Source organism: Oncorhynchus masou, chromosome 27, assembly GCF_036934945.1.
Source record: "Oncorhynchus masou masou isolate Uvic2021 chromosome 27, UVic_Omas_1.1, whole genome shotgun sequence".
Lineage (NCBI taxonomy): Eukaryota > Metazoa > Chordata > Actinopteri > Salmoniformes > Salmonidae > Oncorhynchus > Oncorhynchus masou.
Genome location: NC_088238.1, coordinates 42734857 through 42746225, shown reverse-complemented (window position 1 = coordinate 42746225; position 11369 = coordinate 42734857).

Below are 11369 nucleotides of genomic sequence, written 5' to 3'. Positions count from 1 at the left end.
ACGGAAAGTGACAACTTTCGCGAGAGTTGTACTTCTCTGTAACTGATTTTAGGTCAACCATGGCTACATTTTAAACCGATATGAAGTGGCCAAGTGTGAACAAACAAAAGGTTAATGGTTAACCATTTGCCATCGTGTACTTCGATACGTAGACTATGAGAATATAAGGCACTGTATTGAATACATTAAATGTAAGGTATCAAGCAAACCACATAAAGAAAATAAGTGTACAACATAGTAGACAACAAATTATTATAGTGACACATCGGTCACAAATCACTTTGCTTAGCATAATCCGCTCTTCTAAACGAGCGCAATCAACTGTCATTTCTACATTGCACCACGTGGTGGCAGTATTGCTACGAGTAAAAATACGATGCGCACTCGGACAAACTGAGCAGGTAATCACAGGGGAAAATAACTGCGCAATGCATGTCAGTGGATTGGGAAACCAAACCCATGAAGTCTGCCTTTTAACCATCAAAAATGCTTTCCACAAATCCACGTTCCAGAATTTCCCTCAATATCTATTCTACAGGACTCAAACTGTACTTGCTTTTCTTTTGAATGTGTTATGCTTGTATAGGCTAATTTAGCTTAAATGTCTAGATGCAGCATAATATTCTAATGTAATTTAACATAAAATACAAAAATATGTCAAATGTATTTTTTTTTCTAATTCCACCTGATATGGCACATCACCCTGGGTCATTTGTCTCAGTAGCTTATTGCAAAATCAGAACTTTATATGAATGAAACAAGGACTGTACATTTTGAAAGATTTTATTGCAATGATTCAGGGAAAACAAAGTGTATACAATATAAACTTCATCTTGAAATGTCTGCTAACAACCAATATAAAGGTGTTTGAACTTAATCTACCTTGTGCCTTAACTGAAAATGTGCAACAGTCATATTGTACTTGTTATATCAATTTGTAAGAAATCACACCTTTTTTTATACATAGCAACTTGACAAAAAATATTTTGGCCACATCTGCTGTGTCTATGATTGATACAAATCAATCAAAATGTATTTGTCACATGCGCTGAACACAACAGTTGTCGGTAGACCTTACTGTGAAATGCTTACTTACTAGTGCTTAACCAACAATGTAGTGTTTAAAAAAGTAGGCCCAAGTAAGAAAAATGTGCTAAATAAAGGAAAGGAAAAATAGTAACAATAAAATGACAATAATGAGGCTATATACAATAATCAAGGTAATATGTAGGTAGGGGAAAAGTGAGTATGATTAGATCATGAGCAGAGAGTAGCAGCAGTGTATGTGAAGTGTGAGAAGGAAAGTGAACGTGTGTTTTGTGTCTGTGTGTGTGTGTGTGTGTGTGGTTCGAGTACAGTGCGTGTGCATTGAGCCTGTGCAGGAGAGTCAGTACAAAAAAAATAATGAACAATGAATAAAATAAGGGGGTCAATGTAAATAGTCCGGGTAGCCATTTGATTAACTGTTTAGTAGTCTTATGACTTGGGGGTAGAAGTTGTTAAGGAGCCTTTTGGTCCCAGACTTGGCGCTCCGGTACCGCTTGCCGTGTGGTAGCAGAGAGAACAGTCTATGACTTGGGTGGCTGGAGACTTTGACAATTTTTAGGGCCTTCATTTGACACTGCCTGGTTTTGAGATCCTGGATGGCAGGAAGCTCTGCCCCAGTGATGTACTGGGCCGTACGCATTACCCTCTGTGGCGTCTTGAGGTCGGATGCGGAGCAGTTGCCATACCAAGCGGTGATGCAACCAGTCAAGATGCTCTCGATGGTGCAGCTGTAGAACTTTTTGAGAATCTGAGGTCCCATGCCAAATCTTTTCAGTCTCCTGAGGGAGAATAGGTGTTGTTGTGCCCTCTTCATGACTGCCTTGGTGTTTTGGGACTATGATATGTCCATTAGTGATGTGGACACAAAGGAACTTGGGGGCGTGCTCGGCACCCATTCGAAATGAGCCTAGAAGGCATTTAGCTCATCTGGCAGGCTCGCATCACTGGGCAGACCTGTATCTTAGCATCGAATTCAATGGGCCACTTCCATATTGAGCGCGTCACTGGTACTTTCTGTTTGAGTTTTAGCTTGTAAGCAGGAATGAGGAGATTAGAGTTATGATCAGATTTGTCAAATGGAGGGCGAGGGAAAGCATTGTATTGAGTCCCTGTGTGTGGAGTTAAGGTGATCTAAAGGTTTGTTTTGCCTCTAGATGTACAGGGGACATGCTGGTAGAAATGAGGTAAGACGGATTTCAGTTTTCCTGCATTTAAATCACGGGGAGCGCGGCCTCTGTATGAGCATTTTCTTGTTTGCTTATGGTCCTTTACAGCTCATTGAGTGTGGTCTTTGTGCCAGTATCGGTTTGTGGTGGTAAATAGACAGCTACGAAAAATCTAGATTAAAAATATTTTGGTAAATAGTATTGTCTACAGTTTGTCATGAGGTATTCTGCACCATCGAGAGCATCCTGACTAGTTGCATCACCGCCTGGTATGGCAACTGCTCAGTATCTGACCGCAAGGCGCTACAGAGGGTAGTGCATACGGTCCAGTATGTCACTGGGGCCAAGCTTCCTGCCATCCAGGATCTCTATACCAGGTGGTGTCAGAGGAAGGCCCTAAAAATTGTCAAGCGGCTCGCCAAGTCTGGGTCCAAAAAGCTCTATAACAGCTTCTACCCCCAAGCCATAAGACTGCTGAACAGTAAATCAAATGGCTACCCAGACTATTTGCATTGACTCCCCCCCCTTTTTTTTACGATGCTGCTACTCAGTGTTTATTATCTACGCATAATCACTTTAGCCCTACCTACATGTACAGTACCAGTCAAAAGTTTGGACCTACTCATTCCAGTGTTTTTCTTATTTAAAAAAAAAACTATTTTCTACATTGTAGAATAATAGTGACGACATCAAAACTATGAAATAACACATATGGAAACATGTAGTAACCAAAAAAGTGGTAAACAGATCAAAACATATTTGAGATTCTTCAAAGAAGCCACCCTTTGCCTTGATGACAGCTTTGCACACTCTAAAATGTGTTTAACACCTTTTTGGTTACTACATGATTCCATATGTGTTATTTCATAGTTTTGATGTCTTCACTATTATTCCACAATGTAGAAAATTGTTAAAAAAAAAGAAAAAGAAAAAAAAGAAAGAAAAATCATTGAATGAGTATGTGTGTCCAAACTTTTGACTGTTACTGTATATATAACTTCAATTACCTCGACTAACCTGTACCCCCACACATTGACTTGGTACCGGTACCCCCTGTATATAGCCTTGCTATTGTTATTTTATTATTACTTTTTTAAACTTGATTTTCTTATTCTTTCTTATTTCTTATTGTTCTTAAATAAGTGACAAATACGATTTGATTTGAAAAGAAGGAAGCCTGTACAGATATGTCCTGAATACAAAGCGTTATGTTTGCGGCAAATCTAACACAACACATCACTGAGTACCACTCTTCATGTTTTCAAGAATGGTGGTGGCCGCTTGTCTTCGGCAAGGACTAGGGAGTTGTTGTTGTTTTTTTTTTTGGGGGGGGGGGGATAAAAATAAACTAAATATAGCTAAGCACAGGCAAAATCCTATAGGAAAACCTGGTTCTGTCTGCTTTCCAACATACACTGCGAGAAACAAATTGAGCTTTCAGCAGGTTAATAACATAAAACACAAGGCCAACTATACACTGGAGTTGCTGAGCAAGACAACATTGAATTATCCTGAGTGACTTAGTTACAGTTGTGCCTTAAAAAAATCGGCTTGAAAATCTATGGCAAGACTTGTGGCTGTCTATGATCAACAACCAATTGACGGAGCTTGAAGAATTTTAAAAAGACAATCCAGGTGTGCAAAGCTCTTAGAGACTTACCCAATCGCTGCCAAAGGCGATCCGAATGGATTGACTCAGAGGGTTGATTACTTATGTAACCAAGATTTATTTGTGTTTTATTTTTCATAATCTTTTTTTTACAAATGTTACAATTTTTCTTCCACTTTAACATTAGAGTATTTTGTGTAGATCTTTGACAAAACATGACAATAAAATCACCTTTAACACAACAAAATGTGGAAAAAGTAAAGGGGTGTGAATGCTTTCTGAAGGGACTGTAACTTAAATACCTCATGATGTAACGTCCGCTTCCAACTCACACCCTCAAACATGTAGATCCCCTGAACGCAGCTCACTTTCCAGCTCACACTCTCAAACACAGAGATCCCCTGAACGTAGCTCACTCTCCAGATCCCAATCAACTGTTCACACACCTGTATGTTATTATCACACACTATTTAGTTCAGTTATTTGCACCCCATCACTGTGAGGTATTGTTTGTTTTGTGGCACGCGTCTTTCAGAGCTCTGGTTTCCCCCGTGATTTACTCCTCCCAGTGTATGATAGTTTTTGCCTGCCTCACTAACGCCAACTTTTGCCTATTCCCTGCCTGTACTTTAGCCTATCGGACTTCCTGTTACCTAACTTTTGCCTAGCTTGAGCTAGTTTTTACCCCATCACAACCCAAAATATAAGCTTGTTATACTCCAATCTTTGCAAATGAAAACAAACCACTCGCCTGAAAACATGATTTAAACTACCCTTTTGATATCACCAATGGTTTACTGAAACAGGGGCAGGGAGAATGCTTTGTTATTGTTTTTACTGCTGATTGCCACTTTACACATAATCTATAACATACTTATTAAATAACACACAATATTGTAAAATGTTAAACAAAAAGTGTTAATTGTAAGACAGGAACATACTACCCTGTAAAAAGAAAAGGTTCCTGGAGTATCCTTTAGGGTTTCTTCAAATTGAAACTGTGGGGGAACCCCTATAAGTTCTTCGGAGAACTCCTTTTAATGCATTCTCAAAAAAAGTTTGAAGAACCTTTTGGGGGTAATTTTTTTTTAAATAGTAATTTTACAGATTATCATAACATGCACATTACATTATTTTGTGGTAAATGCGAATGAAAAAACGGTTTTGATAATGGTTTCATACACATACCTTGTCCATAATGTAGAGGCCTATGGGATATTCATTGACGAGGTAAGGGAGGAGGATGGTAAATGTGATCTGCATAACATACCAATTTTATATACCTTTGTATGCCTCCTCTGTATAACTGCAGACACAAAAGTGAGCAGTTCAGTCATCTGCACGCTATACTGCAAGCCTTCAACATATTCTTATAGCCTACATACAGTATTCTTACCTCTTTGTTGATTGATTTCTGTTGAATTGTGTCCATTTTCTGTTTTAGAAAGAGTTGCACAAATATGAAAAGATAGATGGTATCGTTATAAAACAATATCAATTTAGATCATACAAGGTACAAAACTTACCTTAAATTGGGATCTTTACATTTTTCAGTGAGGTGCCTGCGTATGCTGTCCGTTCAAATCCAAATGTTTACGTTGGGCAGTTAGGTTCCTGCAAGAACCCCCACCACCTAAGGAGGTTCCTCGATGAATCCCACCTCCTATGAGGTTCTTGGAAGAACCTTTTGGGGGCAATCACACACGATATTGTAAAATGTCAAACAAAAAGTGGTATTTCTACAACAGGAACTCACTATTAGAAAGTTCTACAGGCTCCAACTGAATCAGTGAGTTATATCATCCACATTCTGTATGTCCACATCGTTAAGAGGCATCGTATGCTATCCCCTACCAGCTCCAATTGTTACTTTCAGTTCGACAAACTAAAGATATGGAATAACTTAAGGCTGAACCTAGATATTAGAGATATACTTCCCTAAATCCTTCCTGGTTTATAACCATCTATTTCCACCTTCCATTTCAGACAAAGCTTTTGATATATGGAGACAAAATGGTGTGAAATCACTTTATGACCTTTATAAAGTTGGCACCTTTGCATCATTTGAATATCTCTCAAAAACATGAAATATTCCAAATTGCCACTTCTGTAGATACTTACAAGCCTGCGATTGGGCCAAAAAAATAAACAAATAAATGATTTCCCACAGGTGCCATCTCGCAACATTTTCAATTATATATTCAAAACTGTTGGGACTCCTTGATGTAAAGAAATTGACATCAGCTTGGGAATTTAAATTTAAATTAATAGTTGAGAATGTACATTGAGTGTACAAAACACTATGAACACCTGCTCTTTCCATAGCTTTCACCTGGTCAGTATGTTATGATCTCTTATTGATGTCAATTGTTAAATCCACTTCAATCAGTGATGATGAAGGGGAGGAGACAGGTTAAAGAAAGTTTTTTAACCCTTGAGACAGTTGAGACATGGAATGTGTATTTGTGCCATTCAGAGGGGGAATGTCCAGTAATGTCCAGTAGGTTCCAGGTGCACAGGTTTGTGTCAAGAACTGCAGTGCTGCTGGGTTTTTCACACTCAACAGTTTCCTGCGTGTATCAAGAATGGTCCACCACCCAAGGGACATCCAGCCAACTTGACACAACTGTGAGAAGCATTGGAGTCAATATGGGCCATCATCCCTGTGGAACGCTTCCGACACCTTGTAGAGTCCATGCCCGACGAATCGAGGCTGTTCTGAGGGCAAAATGGGGGGTGGGGTAATATTGTAACTCAATATTGGGAAGATGTTCTTAATGTTTTCTACACTCAGTGGGCCTCTTGAGTGGCGCAGAGGTCTAAGGCACTGCATCACAATGCTACAGGCATCACTACAGACTTGGGTTTGATCCTGGGCTGTATCACAACCAGCCATGATCGGGCAGCGCACAATTGGCCCAGCGTCATCTGGGTTAGGAGATGGTTTGGCTGGGAGGGGGGCTCTACTTGGCTCATTGCGCTCTAGCGACTCCTTGTGGCGTGCCAGGCGCCTGCAGGCTGATCTCGGTCATCAGTTGAACGCTGTTTCCTCCGAACACATTGGTACGTTTGGGTGTTAAGAAGCGTGTTTTGGCGGGTCATGTTTTGGAGGACGCATGACTCAACCTTTGCCTCTCAAGCCAGTTGGGGAGTTGCAGCGATGAGACAAGATCAAAATTGGGGAGAAAAAGTGGGTAAAATACAACCATAAAATAAAAAAAGAAATCCTTCTATTTCTATATGTAGCAGTCAGGCTACATTTGTATGCCTCTGTCTACAATCATTTTGTTGCATGAATTGCAGTGCATTTTCTTAGGCCAAATTGCATAGGCCACAAATCTTTTAGGGATGCATGTGATTTTTTAAATTCCCATTACAACTAGGCCAAATCAATATCTCATCTGCAATGCAAGTGACATACTGTACATTGATTGAATGTTTAGCCTCTATTCGCTTTCCTGTTTTTAATTACATTGAAATGAAATGTTTCTGCATTTGCAATTAAGACGATTGTTTTATTGTTGGCCTATGCCTAAAGGCTATATTGTTTATGACCCAAATCTGTCACCCCTGTAAAACCTGCAACATTATAGCTTACAACGTGATTTATGTCCTACAAAAGACGTGTGAAATTAAACAACTAGAAATCAAAGCAATTTCTACACCCTTTTATCTCATTAGAAATGCGTCAATTTAGCAGCACACAAAGCCCCAGAACAAAGTCTTGTGAGGATCAAATGATCTAACCAATATTTGAATTGTCAATAAGCATTAATCCAAGCACACACAGTCATAAAAACCTGAGGAGATAATACATTTCTGCACCTCATCTGTAAATTGAGATACACTCCCACACACTCCCTCTTGTAGGGTAAAGAGAGTTAACATTTTGGGACGTGTAGAGACAAGACACACTGAAAATGAAAGCAGTGGGTGGGTTTTAAAACTGCCAATTTACTTTGTTTGTGTCTCTAGTCTCTACAACCCAATTCTTTTATCAACAATCTACATGGAGAATAGAACTAGAACGAGATTCCATTTCTATGGATAGAACATTGTATTTGAATGTCCTTGTCCCTGACAAACCTTGAGTTTGAGATCCTGAGTTGTTTGTATAGGCATAGATAGCTATACCACATTGTCATATTTTATGTGTGTTAATGGGTAAAATTATATGGATTTATCTCTATAACACGGACGCACACAAACACACACACACAGAAGAACCCCAAGGGGCTCTTTCCATTGATTTATATTTTGATCTTTAAGCCATTTAGACACTAATGGATGGAAGCCAGGACATCCATCTCATCTCATTATTTTCAGTCTTTTTCTTGTAGATCCTCAATATATCGATACCCCATTGACTGCTTCATAAGGTCTTCATAGTAATAAGACCCTTATACTTTCTGCATAATGTTTACAAGAATTTATACACAAAAGGATTCAAATTCTGCAATCGATCATATCCACCCCCAGCATTTAGATTTCGATTTTATTAGGATCCTTTGGCATAATAACGAAAAATACATTACAGACAAAAGACTTTACAGTTGACATACATTTAAAACATTAACATGTAGTGTGCATGTGTTTATCTATCAGTTACACATACATGTCAGTACATACACACAACAAGTAGGTCACATGGGGGAGAGGCATTGTGCCGTGAGGTGCCGCTTTGTTTTTAGTTTTAAAACCAGGTTTGCTGTTCACCTGCACTGTATAAGACGGAAGGGAGTTCCGTGCAATCATGGCTCTGTATATTACTGTGTGTTTCCTTGAATTTGTTCTGGGCCTGGGGACTGTGAAAAGACCCCTGGTGGCATGTCTGGCGGGGTAAATGTGTGTCAGTGGTGTGCGTTAGTTGACTGTACAAACAAATTTGGAATTTCCAACACATGTTTCTTATAAAAACAAGAAGTGATGCAGACAGTATTTCCTCAACTCTTAACCAAGAGAGACTGGCATGCATAGTATTGATATCAGCCCTCTGATTATGATGAAGAGCCAAACGTGCCATTCTGTTCTGGGCCAGCTGCAGCTGAACTAAGTCCTTCTTTGCAGCACTTCAACATATGACTGGACAATAATCAAGGTAGGATAAAAGCATTCCAGGTGCCAGTTGGTCAGTCATTTAGTAAATGGAGTGTAATGTACTTCACACACACACACACACACACACACACACACACACACACACACACACACACACACACACACACACACACACACACACCAACAACAACAACACAAACAAACACACTCATTTAGTAATTTTAGTAATTATTTTCTATTTCCAATGGGTGAGAGGATGAGAGCATACACACTTCCTTATGATCCACTATCCTGCTACTTCAGTGTACCCTAGTGACTGGCCCTGTCGGTCCCCCAAGGGGGTATCACTCACCACCATGTCCCCTCCATTGGGGTATCAGCAGCAGCTGGTTCCTGGAGGTGAGCAGGGGGTTCATCATGGAACATGTGGCATCCCCCTCCTCAGTCTACCCCACCCCTCTACTCCTGTGGGGCATGTGGGGGTGCGTGAAACAGCTGGTGAGTTCCAAAAACCAATTAGAGCCTTCCTACCGTGCGGATCTGGACAGCCAATGAGAAACTAGGGGGAAGTGAGTGGAATTCTTAGTACCTGCAGGACGCTCTGTGATAATAATAATTTGGTGGGTGCATATATTTGTTCTTTGCATATCCCAACTCTGCCCAACATGTTTCACCTTGTTGGCCCAGGGATTCAAACCAGCAGCCTTTCAGTTACTGGGCCAATGCTCTAACCAATAGGCTACCTGCCATGATCTGTGTGCATGTGTACACAGTCTGTTGCTGCACTGGTAGAAACGTAAGATGCAGGCTACAGTCCAATGTTTAGTTTATGTAGGCCTATCCGCCTATATTCACATTTCTTTATATGAATATGTAGTCTAAAAGGTCAACAACAATAGCCTATGTGTCAGGAGCATATAAACTATAATCAATGACCAAGATGTAATAGCCTAATGCTCACCTATGCATATTTGTTTGGTTACAGAACTATGAAGCACTAACATATGGGGTCATGTGAGGTCAACACAATCACCTCCCATCCGTGTCACACAGGCTACATCCCAAATGACACCCTATTCCCTAGTGCTCTATTCCCCTTAGAGCTCTGGTCAAAAGTAGTGCACTATTTAGGGAATAGGGTGCCATTTAGTATGCAAGATCAGTCTATTCTGAGACATTCGCTAAATAATACATGGGATATGTCATTATCTAAACAATGGTGTGACTTGAGGGTTATATTTCAGGCAGTCACTATCTGGGGTGTATGTGTGGATAAAAAGCCCAAGAAACAAATTGATAAATTATGCATTATAGTAGAACCTAGAGACTATTCAAGTGTTGCCAGTGGGTAGCCTACTGAATGGCACAAAGCATTTACCAGGGGCCGAATGTGACCACAGCCTGTTATGTGAACTATATCGGTATGTGGTGTGAGATGGCGCTACAGTAAGAAGCAATTTATCACAGGGTGGCCCTGAGGTTGCACTGAGCTGTGTTCCTCCATGTTCAACCTGGACTCAGGGGTAGACGTAACATAGTAAAATGTAAATCCGAGACACTCTAATTAGTATGATATGTTATGTTTTGTATGGAATGTATTCATTTATGGACGTCCGTCATATGATACAGTATGTTGCGAATTACAATTTCTATGATATGTTACGAATTGCAATTATTACAATATGTTATGAATTGCAATTCGTACCAAATGGCCTCCCTAGTGGTGCAGCGGTCTAAGCCAGCCATGACCGGGAGACCTATGTGGCAAAGCATAATTAGCCCAGCATCGTCCGTGTTAGGGGAGGGATTGGCCGGCCGGCCGGGATGTCCTTGTCCCATCGTGCTCTAGCGACTCCTGTGGAGGGTTGGGCGCATGCACGGTCGTCAGTTGTACGGTGTTTCCTCTGACACATTGGTGCGTCTGGCTTCCGGGTTAAGCGAGCAAGGTGTCAAGAAGCAGTGCGGCTTGGCAGGGTCGTGTTTTGGAAGGCGCGTGGCTCTCCACCTTCACCTCTTCTGAGTCCATACAGGAGTTGCGATGGGATGGGACAAGACTAACTACCAATTGGATATCACGAAATTGGGGCAAAAAAGGGGTAAAAAGATATATATATATATATATATGATTTTTCAAATTTGTTGTGGCTGACGTTAGCTAGGAGTCTAGGTGGCGAGCACTAATGTTAGCTAGGCTAAGGGTTAAGGTTAGGTTAGGGTGAGGGGAAGAGTTAGTTAACGTGCTAAGTAGTTGCAAAGTATCTAAAAAGTAGTTTAGTTGCTAAAAGTTGCTAATATCCTAAAGTTGTCCGTGATGAGATTCGAACACGCAGCCATTGGGTTCCTAGATGTTCACTTTTGGTTTTGTCTTAAGTAACATTCTGTCTTATGTAACCATACCAAACGTGACATACAGTGCACTCTAAATATATTCAGACCCCTTTGTCTTTTCCACATTCTGTTACAGCCTTATTCTAAAATAGATTCAATCG